Raw genomic sequence first — 18,489 nt, 5'->3', positions numbered from 1 at the left:
TTTTAACCATACTTAGATCTGCCTTTGGAATGAAAATGCAACAGGGGAAATGCAGGTTTGCAGGGCTTTGAGAGATTTTGGCACCTGGTCATTGCATTGACTTTGGTCTGTAGGTGCCGAATATTTGACTAAGCCTGCCTAGGTAACCTCTTTTGTTGTAAGCATATAGCAAAATAAGGCACAAGAATTAAGAGGTATTATACCATAGATGAGGCACAAGGCCCATAGCTGACTGGATAGCTTACTTTCTTTCCTCCATTTTTCATCAGTTGCCTATGTCCTATTTAATCTCCTAATTACATCAAAAGTCTTCCAAGAGGAAGACATTCCCTCTCGCAGGGGAGGTGTCTTGCCCAGGCTAATCCTCAACTCAGATAAAGAGCAGAGCTAATGGAGGGTCAGGAAGGGTTCAGAGGGCTTTGGTCTCTCCCAGCCTTGCAAGGCACGAAGTAAATGTGCTCTGTGTTTGCAGAGAGGCAGGACTCCTCTCTTGTTCAACCAACCCTACTGGAGGCGGAATCCAGCCTCAGTTCAGTAGTCACTCTCTACTGAGACGCTGAGGGGAGTAATCTTTGGGGACTGTTCATCGCTTGAAGCCACATTGTTAGAGAAGCTTCCTAGAGGGGCTAGAAAAAGGTGGGGATGCAGGTCCTAGGTAAGGGGACCGAAGACTAGTTTGACCCACGATGGTCTCAAAATGGTCCGGGATGGCTGGAAGGACTGTAGGGAAGGTGTGGAAGTTGTAACCGATAGAGGCCATCCCTTCTTTCATTTACTCAATAGATAAAAGCTGAGAACATGTAGTGCATGAGGTGCCAAATATGTGAATCAAACCCCTCTGGTCACCACTCTCCTAGAGCTGACAAGATAGAGAGGAAGAAATAAACATTGTTGGTAGACTGGGTCGAATGGTGTCCCTAAATATTCATGCTAGCCCAGAACCTCAGAATGTTTGGAAAGATAGTCTTTGCAAATGTGGTCAGCTAAGAGGAGGTTGTATCAGATGAGGGTGGGCTCTCAATCCCATAACTGGCATCTTCATAAGAAAAGAAGAGGAGGAGTTCCCGTCGTGGCGCAGTGGTTGACGAATCCAACTAGGAACCATGAGGTTGCGGGTTCAGTCCCTGCCCTTGCTCAGTGGGTTAACGATCTGGCGTTGCCGTGAGCTGTGGTGTAGGTTGCAGACGCGGCTCGGATCCGGTGTTGCTGTGGCTCTGGCATAGGCCAATGGCTACAGCTCCGACTGGACCCCTAGCCTGGGAACCTCCATGTGCCGCAGGAGCAGCCCAAGAAATAGCAAAAAGACAAAAAAAAAAAAAAAAAAAAAAAAAAAAGAAAAGAAACAAAGCAAAACAAAACAAAAACTAAAAAAAAAAAAAAAAAGAAAAGAAGAGGACGCACAGAAACACATGGAGCAGAAGGCCATGTGAACATGGAGGCAGGGTTCTGAGTGACAAATCTACATGTCAGGGGGTACCCAGGACTGCCAGCAACCACCAGAAGTTCCTTCGGAGGCTTCATAAGGCATCCAAACTGCTGACACCTTGATTTCAGATTTCTAGCCTCCTGGACTATGAGAGTATACATTTCTGGTATTTCAAGCCACCTAGTTTATGGTGATTTGTTGGGGCAGTGTTGCAAACTAGTATAGTTGGATTACGAATCTGTACATTATACTCAGATTTCCAAAACAATGTAGCATTTATATTTCCTGAATTCACCTGATAATCCTCACAAATCCTCACCCCAAGGGGTCATGGGGAAAACATAAAGTTAGTTCAATTAAGTTAATGCTGCCCCATGCGATATTTCAAACAATCTTTGTTTTTTTGTTTCTTTGATTTTCAGGGCTGCACCCGAGGCATATAGAAGTTCCCAGGCTAGGGGTCAAATTGGAGCTGTAACGGCCGGCCTACACCACAGCCACAGCAATGCTGGATCCAAGATGTGTCTTCAACCCACACCACAGCTCACAGCAATACCGGATCCTCAACCCACTGAGCGAGGCCAGGGATCAAACCCACACCCTCATGGATCCCAGTTGGGTTTGTTAGCCACTGAGCCATGATGGGAACTCCCTTCAAACAGTCTCTTAAGGTGAGTTAGCTTCTTCCCGGCACTTTCCATTTCCATTTCCCCTTCTTACACTTATTCTTCAGTGGGGCATCAGATGGGGATCAGGAGGCAGGAGTGGTGGCAGGGACAGAGGGGCCGCAGATCCACTCAGTCAAGCCCATCCATTGAATCCAGGCACCTCCGGTCTCCATGGTGATATCCCTTGCTGACTGGTTTCTGGGTACCCTGCTTGGCAGTGGACCACGTGGAAGCCCATGATAGGCAAACTTAAGATCTCTATTCTCTCCATCCAGTCAGGGCCTGTGACAGGTCCCTCCACAATCCTCCTCCAGCTGCACATCCCTCAGATATCGACCACTCCCTTTCAGCCCCCAGGGCAGGTGGCCCACCCTACGCACCCTACCATAGATCACTTTGCTTCTGGAGCTCCCAAAGCAAGCTTCCTAAGCATTCTTAGCTAACATCCAGGTCCTTCAGTAACTCAGAAAAAAAAATCTGGCTTTGTTTAGTCCCCACAAGGGAGGCTAAAGATGCTGTCTCAGGCTAACTCTTCCCTAACTGCAGCATGATCTGCTTTTGAAATAGCCACCTTATGTTAACACAGGGGGCATCTTATAAATCCTTCTCCTCTCAGAACCCAGATAGGAAACAGGAAAAGAAAAAAATCCTCTCTGCTTTCATCTCCCCATCAATCTCTCTAGCTGGTTTCTCCTCCCTACATGTCATCACAGAGAGTTTGATGAAGACACATGTGTTTCACCACCTACTTCGCTGAGCCAGTAACTCATTTCTTCCTGCTCCACTTGAAACAGCAGGAATGAACCTTCAGCCACTTCTTCCCCTTTCACCAGGATGTTCTCTATTCTACCTTCTGCTCTTCCCCAAGGTAGCATCACTCTTCCTTCTTATTCTAAAGATGTATTAGAAGAACCTGATTTACCACAAAAAGAAGAAAGAGCATCTCTTTAAATTTTTTAAAATATTACCCCTTGTTATGAGTAAACAAATATGCAAATAAGACATTTTAAAAACTGCAAGTAAAACATTTGATGAGCATTAAGAATAAAGTAAATAGAGGAGTTCCCGTCGTGGCTCAGTGGTTAACGAATCTGACTCAAACCATGAAGTTGCAGGTTCGATCCCTGCCCTTGCCCAGTGGGTTAAGGACCCGGCATTGCCATCAGCTGTGGTGTAGGTCACAGACACGGCTTGGATCCTGCGTTGCTGTGGCTCTGGCATAGGCCGGTGGCTACAGCTCTGATTAGACCCCTAGCCTGGGAACCTCCATGTGCAGCCCTAGAAAAGGCAAAAAGACAAAAAAAAAAAAAAAGAATAAAATAAATAGAATAAAATTATAAGTGGAAAAACATAATCAAAGTTTTCATAAAAATAGATAACACACTTAGGGCATATTAAGACTTTAAAATATTTTTTTTTTTTTGTCTTTTTTGTTGTTGCTATCTCTTGGGCCGCTTCCGCGGCATATGGAGGTTCCCAGGCTAGGGGTTGAATCGGAGCTGTAGCCACCGGCCTACGCCAGAGCCACAGCAACGCGGGATCCGAGCCGCGTCTGCAACCTACACCACAGCTCACGGCAACGCCGGATCGTTAACCCACTGAGCAAGGGCAGGGACCGAACCCGTGACCTCATGGTTCCTAGTCGGATTCGTTAACCACTGCGCCACGACGGGAACTCCCTAAAATATTTTTTAAGTTGTCATTGTAACTTTTGTGGCAGCATGGTTATGGGCAATGCCACTATTAACTGTCATTAACGACAAGACGTCACATGACAAATCAGCCTATTCACAATGCAACAGGCGATAGTATATGGTTTGAACAGTGCAGTATTCCAAACAGGAATGCCATTGCCGAAATTTGCACCATGTCTTTGAAATTTGTACCAAGTGCCAAGATTTCATAAATTGTATCTCTGTAACCACCATTGTCTTTGTTTCTATATGCTACAGCCTCCACTCAGGAAAATGCTGTCACTTCAAAAATATTAACATCACCTTTGTCTCAGTCACTGACATACCATCAGATGAAGGAAGAACCATCAACTTCAGGACCATGGAAGCCCTGGGGACAGCCACATCAGCAAGAACCAGAAGCATGGGGGAAGCAGAGTCATGCTAGCGGCGAGCATGACCAAAGGATCAACTTAGACAAGTACTACCCAGCCTACTTTGACAAGGTTCCTATGAGACCTTACCACTCCAAGAGGAACCACAACTTCTGCCCAACTGCCAACCTTGATAAATTACGGACCTTGGTCGGCGAGCAGACATGGGCAAATGCTACCAGAACCAAGGCTGGAGATGCCCCCATCATTTAAGTGATACAATTCTGCTACTAAAACATTCTGGAGAAGAGATGTTCTCAAAGCCACCTGTCATCATGAAAGCCAAATGCTTTGGCAGAAAAGGTGAGAGAAAGATGAAGGGCAAGAAGAGGGGTCTGGTATCCTGGTGGCTTGAAGCCACATGGATTTCATTAAATGCTTTTAAAATGTGTTAAAAATATTAATAGCACAAAAGGTTTGGCTGTCATTCAATGTCTTCCCTGTCACCCCTGCATCCAGGAAGGAAGTCATTATGTGTGTACTGCCTTCCAGCTCACAGCTCTCACACTATAATCTCCACTGAAGAGAAAGAAGGATTTTTTTTTCCCCAGCCACAGATTTCTCATCAGTCAAGAGCAGCATCGGGGTTGGGTGTTGAGACCATTATGCACAAATTGTTCCATACCCGATAATTATGGGTCAGACATCTCCAGCATCTTTGTGACTTTTCTCTACCTGCATGCATGGCATGTAAGCTTCCTTCCCCCACTCCAATCTCCTTCCCTGCTTGCCAACTTGGTAAAAAATCTTTTGTTATCCTCAAAATTATTCTGACATCATCTCTTCCTTGAAGTATCCCCTGATCCTTCCAAAGAAGATTTGTCTATTCATTCTCTCCAAAAACCCCATCCCTTGTGGCCATTACTATTAATGTGTCTAATGTCTTCTACATGTATATTTATTTCCATGATTGTCTGTTTACTTTCTCAAGGGAGAAAATTATACCCTATTCAACTCTGACAATTTAGGTCAGGGATTCTCCACCCTGACTTCACATTGAAATCACCTGGGGAACTTTAAAAACGGTGGCTTCCTGGGAGAATCCCCAGAGGTTCTGGTTTAATTAGCCTGGGGTTTGGCATTGGATTGTGTTTTTTTTTTATGAATGTTTTTGAGTGCCAAGGATGATGCTGATGCACAGCCAAGGCTGAGAGCTGTTGCCCTTGCATCCAGCATGGGGCTTGGTAAGCTATACTCTGTCATTTAACTGTTTCATCTTCCTGATGTTTAAATGCTCTTAACCTTTAGCAGATTTCCCCCTACAACTGTTGTTAGGATGAGTCACCAAAATATCACTTCTCCCTGAAAAACTAAACAAACCTTTGAAATAGACGTCTCCATCCATCAGTGCTCTCCTCCTAGGGCAGCTCATAAAAAACACTCAAGAAATAACTCCTTCTGAAGGAGGGAGGCTGGCTGTTGACTTTATTATTTTTGCATAAAGCCCACACATACCCTGGGAGCTACTCTGTGGCCCAGAAACAGAACTCTGGAACAACAACGGCAAATCAGATAGGAGCCCCCATCATGTTTGAACCCCCGGGCTTCTCTCCTCCCTCAGCCTTGAACTCCAAATCCTGTTCAAACTGCTTTCCAATAATTCCATATAAGATGAAGATACTGCTATCAAGAGGACTGCAGAGCCATCTGTGCAAGATTTCCCCCCCCCTTTTTTTTTCCTGTTTTTACTTGGAGGAGGCTTCCCACAGTGATGCTCAGATGCAAAGACAGAAAGAAGCTTTTGCAGTAGGTCAACAGTGGTTTAAGCTGGGAGCCCTTCTTTCAGAGGTTACATAGAAGAAAAAGAAGCTTGAACAGCTCAGATCCTAATGACATGTTCAGGGCTTCCCCCACTGCCCCTCCCTCAGTACTTCAATCATCTGAAGATGAATTAGGGATGCTCTGGTATTAATGATGTTGACCCCATTTGCTTCCTGGACCATTAATGAGGAGCCCCAGTCTTCTCCTTGGTACCAAGCTTGACCTGGAGGCCAGCCATCCTTTTACATGATGCTGAGTTATACATATTCTAATATGCAGGCAAGGGTGAAACTTAATGAAAGCAGACAGATTCTGATTCTTCCTTCCCCTTTATTATTTTGAAAGCCATATTAACCTGGGCAAGGCTGACCTTATGAAAACTGCAGTGAGAGCCTGCCCAGGTGGGGCGAAGCTATCCCTCATCTGAAAATATCTTCCCTGAGGCCGATAACCCATCATTCAAAATGTATTATTTGAAACTGGGAGCAGCTTGTATAATGTCAGACACCTGTCCCATCCCCACTAATAACAATAACACCAACCTTCCAGGGCCAGGGTGAAGTCCAAGAAGCTGAGGGCATAGCATGCTCTTCATCAGCTGGCATAACAGAAATGAGGCAAGAGAAAAGGTTGGTCCTGGACAAAGCAGCCTCCACCGTCAGATCTGAGATAGACTGAGGAGATGGGGGCTGGATGAGTCCAAACATGAAGGTATCAGATATTCTCAATGAGCACGAAGGGGACAGACTTGCTGCTTTAAAGATGTAAGACCTAAAGAGACAATACAGAAAATTCATCATTATTATAGTTAGTATGTGGCAGGCATGTCCTATGGGTCTGGCATTTGTTCTAAGTGTTTTGCCTGCATTGGGCATACAGTCCTCGTCAGTACTACAATTATGATCACCCTTATTTTGTAAGTAGGGAAGCTGAGGCTCAGGAAGGTGACACATTTGCCAGAGTCACACAGCCAAGAAAGAATAAAACTGGGGTTGATTCCCTACAGAGTGCTGTTGACTTTTACACGGTCCTGCCTTGTTATCGAGGAACTGGCCGTGCGTTCTATTCTGGCAGGGGTGGAATCCTAGCATCCAGGGGACAGTTCAAAGTTCTGGGTGCAGAGAAGGCAAGGGTGGAGTTTGCCAGACAGCAGCCCCGTACATTTTCCTTGGGCTGCTCTGTTTCTTGGGCTTGACTCCATCATCAACTCTGACCATCCATTTCAGATATGACGAACATGGCTATGGGTAGCTTGGAGAAGATTCTTGCCCACTGGCCGTGAATCTCTGAACAGTGGCAAATGGAAATCCTGTTACTCTGTCAACCAGAGGCCAAAGTATGCTACAATGTTCAGATGATGTTTGGCCTCTTAAGTGTACCCTAAGCACCGTGCTCATCAAGTCAAGGTCAGTCAGTGGGATGCAGGGTTTCTCGGTCTCAGCACATGTGACATCTTGGGATGGGTAAATCTTTGCTGTGGGAGGCTGTCCTGTGTAGGATGTTTAGCAGCATCTGTAGCCTCTACTCACTAAATGTCTTCAGCACCATCTACCCCAGACGGGATAATGGAAAATGTACAGCTAAACATCTCTTAGGGGGGCAAGATCACCCTGAGCTGAGAACCACAGGATAGTCCCCAAACTTTAGAGTGCCTTGGATTCACACTATGGGCCTGATAAAACACAGCTGTCTGTGCTCTCAGAGTTTCTGACCCAGCCGTTCTCAAATGGGTCCAAGGATGTGCACATATTGTAGGTGATGCTTCTGCTATTGGCCCAGAAACCACCCTTAGAGAACTACTGAATTAGTCCATTCCATTATGCATCTAGAATCATGCATACTGTTAATCCTGAGTGTGGATGACTCTATGAAGACCTTCCTCACGTGCTAGAAAAATAAAGGTTCTGGTTTAGACAATGACTCTCAGTTGAGGAGTCAAGTAGGAGAAAGGAGCCTAGAATTAGAATTAGAAAATGTGAATTTGAGCCCATTAAAAAAACAAAACAAAACCCAAAGCCAATGAGTTATCAGAATTTTAAGGCCCCAATTCCCCAATCCACAGAATAAAGAAAAGAACAAGTGACAGCAAACTGACTCTGGATTGTTGGTGACTCGGTGAAAAAAACCCAGGGACCCCCAAACTTTGATCATCCTCAAAGCACATCACAAGATCTTTCACAACATGAAATGAACACTTCTCTTCACATCAACTCGCAAAATAGGGGAGGAAAAAACCTTAATTATCCATTATATCATAAGAAATCACATCTGTGTAATCTCTTTTCACTTGGTAATTATGCTTTCCCCAATAGGCATTAAGATAACTATTAAAAATCTCCGTGTACCACTTAAAATCATCTTCTACACCTCCCATGGTCCATGTTATCACACTTTGGGGAACCCTGGAGTGTTTGTGAGGGAGCTTTATAGGTTACAAAGTGTCATACAGATTCAAGGTGCTGTTATTAACTTTGTGTGGCCAGGGAGGTGGTTGTTAACTGTCTAGAGAGGGAACAAATGTTGGGACTGGGAGGCCTTCCCTGACATGAGCTACTGCAGCGAGTGTACATTCCTCTGTTCTTAAAGTCTGGCTGTATATCAGGAATGGCCACGTGAAGCTGTTATCCCAGCCCCTTTGGTCTCTGAGAGCCCTTCCTAATATTCCCTAATGCCATTTCAGGTGGGAGATGATGAATTCAAAGGGAAGAGCCAGTTGAATGCTGTAGGAATACACTTGACACTAACAAGATCCACCTGCACTTATTTCCCTTGTAATTCCCCAAAACAGGTCTTGTTCCAGAAGAGACCCATCAATGGCTTCAGCACAGCCTCTCCTGGGGAGGACATCACTTCAGAGCCTGGCCCACGTGAACCTGGAGCAAAAGACCCTTCCCTTACCTGCCTAGGATCATGGGGCTTTAGGGATTTAGCATCTTCTTGGAATAGGCGCAAACCCTCAGGCAACTGCTTCTCCCTTTATTTATTTATTTATTTGTCTTTTTGCCATTTCTTGGGCCGCTCCCGAGGCATATGGAGGTTCCCAGGCTAGGGGTCGAATCGGAGCTGTAGCCACTGGCCTACGCCAGAGCCACAGCAACGCAGGACCGGAGCCACGTCTGCAACCTACACCACAGCTCACGGCAACGCCGGATCGTTAACCCACTGAGCAAGGGCAGGGACCGAACCTGCAACCTCATGGTTCCTAGTCGGACTCGTTAACCACTGCGCCACGACGGGAACTTGCTTCTCCCTTTAAACTAGTAGCTCTCCCTTCTGTGTGTATTAGGTGCACCTCAGAAGAATTTTTTTTTTTTTTTGGAAAATTAATGCACGTGCCCCACCCCAGGCCAAATGAATCAGCATTCCTAGAGGTGGTACTCAAGTATCAGTATTTTTACTGCTTTAAAAATACACATGTGCATCCATGGTTAAGAACAGGGTGTTAAGTGAAAGGCAAAAAAAAAAAAAAAAAAAAAAAAAAAAGAAAAGAAAAAGAAAAACCCTGCAAACACTTTGAGTCTCCCTGTAACCAAAGGACCTCTGCCTTAAAGAAAAGCACACACCAATTGTGATTCTAAAAATTCGATGACCTTTTATACATGTCCCCTTGAGTTCGTGCACTGATTTCTTCTCTCCAAATGACAACTCATTCTGTTTTCCACTTCAAAACTCAAAGAAAAACCTTCTGTACTTTTGGTGCAGCCACTATGGAGAAGAGTATGGAATTTCCTTAAACTAAAAACAGAGTTACCATATGATCCAACGTATCTCACTCTCACTCCTGGGCTTATATCAGAAACAGACAAAAAAATCTAACTTGAAAAGATACATGCACCCAAATGTTCATAGCAGCACTATTTACAATAGCCAACACACGGAAGCAACCTAAGTGTCCATTGATAGATGAATGGATAAAGGTGTGGTATGTAATATTGTATAAAAAAGAATGAAATAATGCTATCTGCAGCAATATGGGTGGACCTAGATATTATCATATTAAGTGAAGTAAGTCAGACAAAGACAAATGGCATATGATGTCATTTATGTATGGAATCTAAAAAAATGAACTTATTTACAAAACAGAAACAGACTCACATAGAAACAAATTTATGGTTACCAAAGGGAAAGGGGGAGGCTAAATTATGAGTTTGGGATTAACAGATATATACTACTGTATATAAAATATAAAATATAAATATAAATACTGTATATAAAATAGATAACCAATAAGGACCTCCTGTATAGCATAGGGAATTATATTCAATATCTTCTAATAACCTAAAATGAGAAAAAATCTTTAAAATGATGTATTTTTTTTTTAATGGCTACACCTACAGCATTTGGAAATTTCCTTGCTAGGGATCGAATCAGAGCTGCTGCTGCAGGCTTACGCCACAGCCACACCAATGCCATATCCAAGATGCAACTGCGACTACACAACAGCTTGCAGCACAGCAATGCCAGATCCTTAACACACTGACCAAGGCCAGGGATGGAACCCACATCCTCAGGACACTGTGTAGGGTTCTTAACCCACTGAGCCACAATGGGAACTCCAGTATGTGTGTGTGTGTGTGTGTGTGTGGTGTGTTATATATTTATATCATTAGGAAGCTGATGTAAATACTCAATGAATTAAAACAAAAACGTTCTGTATTTATTGAATATTTACATCAATACCCTGTTCTACATGTTTTGCATGTAATTCACTGGATCTGCTTAATGAGGCAGTACAGTGGCAATATTTGTTATAAAGGAGAACTATTAGGTATTCTATCCTGTACGACCACAAACTTCCGGAATTTCCCACTCACATTTCTGAGATCACTTCCTTCTCCCTTTACCCATGAAGTTGCAAGAGAAGTCACCATTTTGGTCCAACGTTAATCCCAGCCTTTAAACACAGATGAGTGGGCTAGTGTTGGATACAAGCCGTACCCAAGCCAATTCATCCCTAAGAACATAGAAGGTAGAGGGGGTTGAGAAGAAGGGAGAAAAAAATAAGGCCTTCTCCATTCACATAATATAATCATACATAAACTAGAGGTGCCAGCAATCATTTATTTATAATTTGTTTGAGTAAACGAATATAAGTTAATAAGACTAAGACTGAAGAAAACACACAGAATCTCATATAACAGAAGGAGAGTCTACATGGCATTCAAGGCCCTGATTAGTCCCCTATGCTCCCGCTTGTGTACTCTGTGAGACACCAGTATTCTTATGATAAATTCCTCCATTTGCTTAAGCTAATCTGAGTAGGCTTCTGTGAGTTGTAATCAAGATGAATTAATATGAATATGCATAGGATACAGAGGAGGGGTGCAAAGAAGCATAAGACTTTGGCAGATCCCCTATAGGAATATGCAGTGTGGGAAACAAAAATCAAAGATGTGAGGTCAGACACAGTTCAGCTCCAAATGCTCACACGCCAGCTGTGTGACCTTGGGAGGTTATTTTCCCTCTGTGAACTAGGTTTTTCCCCTTCACAAAGGATACCAATATTTCATGTGGACACTGTGCAAATGAAATATCAGTATATTGCCTGGCACCTTGTGGAGGCTGCAACTAACCAGAATTCCTTTCCCCATCTTAGCACTAGAAGGGGTCTGAGGGAACAAAGAGGAGAAAGTTAAGAGGGCGGCCGCCCAAGATCTGAGCATGACCTGGGTTTCATGAGGTTGTAATCCTCTCAGCTCTCTGTTTGCTCCTGGCTGAGGCAGAAGAGCAGACAAGCCAGCATGGAACCCAAGGAGGCCCTTTACACATTCTGGATCCCACACAGCCCAGAGGGTATCCGAGCTGCCGATTAAGATGTTTTATCTTAGGAGTTCCCATTGTGGCTCAGGGGTTAACGAACCTGACTAGGAACCATGAAGTTGCAGGTTCAATCCCTGGCCTCGTCAGTGGGTTCAGGATCTGGTGCTGCCGTGAGCTGTGGTGTAGGTCGCAGATGCGGCTTGGATCTCATGTTACTGTGGCTGTGGTGTAGGCCAGCGGCTACAGCTCCAATAAGACCCCTAGCCTGGGAACATCCACATGCCGTAGGGGCAGCCCTAAAAAGACAAAAAGACAAAAAATAAAAATAAAAGATGTTTTATCCTAAAGGGTCTCAGGGAAGGCAGGTGGAAAGAGGAGGTCACAGAGCTTGGAGTGCAAAAAAAAAAAAAAAAAAAGAAAGAAAAAAGAAAAATTCACAGCTGTATGTGCTTTTTGAAAGTCTTATTCTGAAATAAAAATTATGAAAAAAAGAACTAGGTCACTGAATTGAAACGCATCAGGATCTTCATTAAAAGTTTGATTTTTCTCATATGAATTCCAAATAATAGAGGGATATGAGAATGACATTTGCTTATTTTAGGGTCATAGGATAAGTTTGGCCTTTCAAGCCAGAGAGATTTCTGGCCTGCAGCAAGCCATACTTGCTGTTTCAACCCCACTGAATGGAACTAAAATGCCTAATTTATTGGATTAAGGAAATTAAATAAGATTCTTATAAAGTGCCCAGCGTATGGTATGTGCTTAATTAATAAAATTGTCACATCTCTTCTCCACACCCTATAAAGCTTTAATGTGGCCCTAAAGGGCATGAATTTTAGGACTGACACAGTTGAGTTTGAATTTCACTTTTGACGACTGTATGAAATGACTTAATTTTTCATACCCTCATTTTCCTTCTCTATTAAAAAGGAGTAACAACGTCTACCTGATTTTGCTGACCCAGATCCATTTCCCTTTCTCCATTACAGGGTTTGCTTTTTTTCAGTTACCATGGTTTTTCTAGGTAGCTATAAGGCTTCTGGAAGGCTGACCTCACCCTCGGGCCCCACGGTAGCTTCATTGGTCTGGAGAAAATCCTATTTCCTCCGTGGATTTGGAATGAGCATATGACATAGCTTTAGTCAATGAGACAAGGGAAGAAAATGACTGAGGACTTTTCAGAAAAGATCTGTCTTTCCAAAGGTCTCTTCCATTTCTGGATGTTGTCTGGTCCAGACGTGATGCCTGGAGTTTCTTTAACCCATTTTGAGGTCAGCCTGTGAGTGAAACTAACACTGAAAAAAAAAACAGAGGATGAAAAGAGCCTGGACCTGTGCATCCCTGTTGATCCTTTGAATCAGCCTACTTAGAAACCTGTCTTACCTCCAAGTTTCCTGATACTGTTGATCATGAGTGACATTGAAGCCAAGTGGATGCACAAATTCTGTCACTTGCATCCGAAAGTATCCGGACCGATGAGAGCTCTTTGAGATAACACAGGCAAATCACTAGTCACAGTCAACCCTGGCCACCCAGGAAGGGTACAACAGATGATTAGCTCTTGTCGTTGATGCCATCATAACCATTATCATCGTTACTAGCTAACAATAATAAAAACAACAGCAGCAACTATAAGAGTAACAGCAAACACTGCCTATGTGCCAGGCACACTTTTAAGTGCTTAATATACTTAAATTAATTAATTTTCACAAAACCCCATGAGGAAGATGCATAATTATACCAAATGGATGGAGACAATGAGGTTCAGAGAGGTTAAGTAACTTCCCTAAGGTTACACAGCTGGTAGATGATAGAGGCACTATTTAAACCCAGGTAGCCAAGCACTAGAGTCTATGACACAGGAGTTCCTGTCATGGCTCAGTGGGTTAAGAACCCAACATGGTGTCCATGAGGATGAGGGTTCAATCCCTGCCCTTGCTCAGTGGGTTTAAGGAAACTACATAGCCGCAGGCTCGTGTAGGTCTCAGATGCAGCATGGATCCCACGTTGCTGTGGCTGTGGCGCAGGCTGACAGCTGCAGCTCTGATTCAAACCCTGGCCCTGGAACTTCCATAGGCCACAGGTATGGCCCTAGAAAGAAAAACAAAACAAAACTATGACACAGAGAGGAAGACCACAGGGAAATCTGATTTTATCTCCTGATGTGCTCTCCCTTCTTCTTCCAGCTTCTAAGCAAAGCCAAGACAAATGAATAGAGTCCCCAGGGAGAGACCACTATGGGGTGGAAAGGGGGCTGATTTGTATGTGTGCCTCAAGTAAGATAAATGCGACTCAATTGCCTACCTGTAAAAGGGGCAGGGGGTGCTCCTACCTCGTGGGATTGCTGAGGGGAGGGACGAAGCTCCCTGTTCAGTGTGTGGCTCAGAGCCTACACGAGAGCTATTAAAGATCAACTATCACAGCCTCGCAGCATTTTCCTACCTTTCTCCCATTTACCAGTTGCCTGCTCTGTCTCTTTGAATGATGACATGAAGAGGAAAAAAGACTTAAGGAGATGGTCTGAATGCCAACCATGTCGGCAGTTACTGCTTTAATTTAAAGCCCTTTCTCTGCTCTTCTCACTAAGGAGTCTGATGATAATTCCCTCCCAGTGCTTCATTTCATAACCAAGGCCAATTTGACTCATTATCTCCCTGTCAGCACCAAGAGAATGAAAACCTGCTGTCAGTAACAACTTGTCCCCGCTCAGCATCTCAGAATAGAATCTGGGGTAGAGGAGGAGTCAAGGGTGAATTCCCCCATGTGGGTCATTAACCCTGAGGAACACATCCAAGGATGCTCGGCCAAGCCCAGCCCAGGATAAGGCTACACGTGCCAGCATCCTTCTGAGTCACCTCAGGGGATGACCTTTGAAGGAGGAAACTACAGGGTCAGGGCAGAAAGGCTCACTCATGGCCGAAATGAACATAGCATGATGTTCAGATTTGTGAACTGTATCAAACCAGAATACAGAATCAGGCAGATGTGGGTTTGAATCCAAGCTGTGCTGTGACTTTGGGCAGGTTCCCTAGTTGTTCTGAGCCTCATTTTTCTTGCCTATGTAATGGAGTGATACTATCTATACAGGCAGGCCTCAGAGATACTGTGGCTTTGATTCCAGACCACCATAATAAAGTGAACATTGCAATGAAGTGATTCACACGAATTATTTGGTTTTCCAGTGCATATAAAAGTTATATATACACTGTACTGTGGTCTATTAAGTAAGCAATAGCATTACATCTTTAAAAATAATGGCATACCTTGATTTAAAAATACTTTATTGCTAGAGTTCCCATTGTGGCTCAGTGATAATGAACCTGACTAGTATCCATGAGGATGCGTGTTTGATCCCTGGCCTCAATCAGTGGATTAAGGATCTGGCATTGCCATGAGCTGTGGTGTAGGTCACAGACTTGGCTCAGATCCCACATTGCTGTGGCTGTGGCATCAGTAGCTTTGATTCGACCCCTAGCCTGGGAACTTCCAAATGCGGTGGGTGTGGCCCTAAAAAGACGAAAAAAAAACTTTATTGCTAAAAAACACTATTATCTTGAACTTTCGGCAAATCAAAGTGAAATACCAAAGATCACTGATCCAGATCACTGTAACAAATATAATAATACTGAAAAAGTTTGAAATATTGCAATAATGACCAAAATATGACACAAAGTGGGCAAATGCTGTTTGGAAAATGGCACCAGTAGATGTACTTGACACAGGATTGTCACAAACATTTATTTCTTTAAAGTATAGTTGATTTACAATGGTATATTAACTTTAGGTGTGCAATGCAGTGATTTAATATTTTATAGATTATGTTCTATTAATGTTAGCATAAAATACTGGCTATATTCCCTGGGAAGTACAATATATCCTTAACTATTTATTTCTTACATAGTAGTTAGTTCCTCTTAATCCTCCAGCCTTATTTTGCCCCTCCCCCACCTTTCTTACCACTGACTGCACTAGTTTGTTCTCTCTGTGAATCTGTCTCTTTCTGTTATATTTATTTGTAAAAAGTGCAATATCTGGAGTTCCATTGTGGCTCAGTGGGTTACAAACCCAACTAGTAACCATGCAGATGCAGGTTCAATCCCTGGCCTCACTCAGTGGGTCAAGGATCTGGCATTGCCATGAGCTGTGGTATAGGTTGCAGACAGGGCTCCGATCTGGCATTGCTGTTGCTATGGTGTGGGTTGGCAGCTGCTGTTCCAATTCAACTCCTAGCCTGGGAACTTTCACCTGCCGCAGGTACGGCACTAAAAAGAAAAAAAAAAAAGTGCAATATCCATGAAGATCAATAAAGTGAAGCACACTAAAATGACATATGCCTCTCCACAGAGATATTAACCAAAGCACGACCCTGCCTCAAGAGCAAGAATTCTTTTCTTAGGTTCCAAAATGTGGGAAAGCACCCTTGCTTCAACATGGCTGCTTCCCAGCCATTTCTTTTCCTTCCTGCTTCCAAAGTTTCAGCTCCTTTGAAGTTCATGTTGAGCCTTCACTTCAGCCACTCACTCTCATTCACTGAAGAGTCTAGCACCTAGACCACTGTCTTCCTTTCCACCGTTATTCCTGTCATCCTTCCTTGTGACCCCAGTACCCATGTGAATCATCCAAGTGTCCATCCAAGGACCCAGCTTCCCATATCCTTGACCACTGTATCTCTGCAAATCTGTCCTCTTGATTCATCTCAACCACACATGGGCATGATTACAACTTTGAGAGCACCATGTCTAAGAAACTTAAGTATCCCATCCTTGTATCTTTGCAGCTCATCTGCTGCAGGACCCTCTAATCCAATTATTCTCCCCACCATTGAAGCCCCTACGCCATGGTCCCCCATCACTACCTCCGTATTGATCATCTAGTGTCCACCCTTTCTTTCTTCTTCCCACAGTTTAGGTTCATGGTCAAACACCTGGGGACACCATTAACTCTTTCACTTCCCCCTTCCTTTATTTTGTTTCTCCATCCAAATCAAACCCAGGTTAAACCTTATGCTTACCTCTTCTGTGCCTGCAGCCCAACAGCTCAACATGGTTGGAGAAACACACACCCAGGTGACTGACCTCACTTTACCCTTATGACGATAGTCCTACCAGAAAAACTTACTGTGGGAGTTCCCGTCATGGCTCATCAGTAATGAATCCAACTAGTATCCATAAGGACACGGGTTCGATCCCTGACCTCAGAGTGGGTTAAGGATCCGGCATTGCCATGAGCTGTGTTGTAGTTTGCAGACCTGGCTCAGATCCCACATTGCTGAGGCTGTGACGCAGGCCAGCAGCTACAGCTCCAATGCAACCCCTAGCCTGGGAACTCCCATATGATGTGGGTATGGCCCTGAAAAGACACACACACACCAAAAAAAAAAAAAAAAAAGAAAGAAAAAAAAGAAAAAAGAAAAAAAGAAAGAGAGAGAGAAAAGAAAATTTTACTGTGTTTCTCCAGAAACTTGGTCTTTCTGTTTTTTTTCAGAATGACTATTTAATATCTTCTTCCCCAACCTCCAATGCCTCTTTTCTCATCCTTGGAAAACTGATGACCTTTCTCTTATTTCACTGAAAATGAGGAACTTCAAAAGAACTCAATCATACCACGGCCACCACCAAATTTGCAAACACCTGTACAGACTGCTTCTGACTTCCCTGTTATGCTGGATGGACCATCAGCCTCTCCACCATGACTCTTTCCTCCTCAAAGACTTTACAATGTCAATTCTCTTTTTTCTCCTGCATCAGTTCTCCCCTCTCTGCGGATCATTTCCATAAACATGTGGACGAGCTATGGTAATGCTCTTTTGTTATCTTGTTACTCTTTATTTTCACTTATTTATTTATTTATTGCTTTTTTTAGAACCACACTCATGGGATATGAAAGTCCCCAGACTAGGAGTAAAATCAGAACTGCAGCTGCCACAGCCACAGCAATGAGGGATCTGAGCAATGTCTGCGACCTACACCACAGCACATAGGCAAAGCCAGATCCTTAACCCACTGAGCGGGGCCAGAGATTGAACCCAAGTGCTGATAGATACTAGTTGGGTTTGTTTCCAGTGAGCCATAAAGGTAACTCTAGGGCTCATTTTTTAAAAAGAACACTTCCCTTGATATTACATTTCCTTCCATCCAATATCCTGTTTTTCTTTCCAGCCTACCACAAACTACCCCACATTCCAGGCTTGCTCTAACTGAATCTGTATGTCTTACCTACACCATGACCCGTATGTTACCCAAACTAACTGTCAACTCTCAGCCTTCCTCCTACAAGAATTCTCAGCAAACTTTGACACATCTGGCCACTCTTCCTTCTTAAAAATATGACACAGATGGGAGTTCCCGTCGTGGCTCAGTGTTTAACAAATTTGACTAGGAACCATGAGGTTGTGGGTTCGATCCCTGGCTTCACTCAGTGGGTTAAGGATCCGGCATTGCCGTGAACTGTGGTGTAGGTCACAGATGTGGCTTGGATCCCAAGGTGCTGTGGCTCTGGCGAAGGCCAGCAGCTACAGCTCTGATTAGACCCCTAGCCTGGGAACCACCATATGCTGATGGAGCGGCCCTAGAAAATACAAAGAAGATATATATATATATATTTGACACAGATGAATGAATATAGCAAAACAGGAACAGAGAGAGAGAACAAACTGGTGGTTACTAGTGGGAAGAGTGGTAACCACCAGGGGTTACCTAAACCTTTAGTGGTTACCTAAAGAGGAAGGACAACATAGAGGAAGAGATTTAAGAGGTATAAACTATGAG

General features: G+C 43.8%; 1 long non-coding RNA gene across 1 annotated transcript in view; it reads right to left on the bottom strand.

Moving 5' to 3' along the window:
• The window catches only part of LOC110259931, a 385,411-nt gene that overhangs the window by 52,742 nt on the left and 314,180 nt on the right, over window positions 1–18,489 (bottom strand). The window contains exon 5 of the long non-coding RNA XR_002342415.1: window positions 6,505–6,733. This is a non-coding gene — a long non-coding RNA (uncharacterized LOC110259931). The remainder of the gene's footprint in view (window positions 1–6,504; window positions 6,734–18,489) is intronic.

The sequence above is a fragment of the Sus scrofa genome, chromosome 3 (genome assembly GCF_000003025.6).
Source record: "Sus scrofa isolate TJ Tabasco breed Duroc chromosome 3, Sscrofa11.1, whole genome shotgun sequence".
NCBI classification, from domain to species: Eukaryota; Metazoa; Chordata; class Mammalia; order Artiodactyla; family Suidae; genus Sus; species Sus scrofa.
This window is presented reverse-complemented; position numbering and strand designations above follow the sequence as displayed.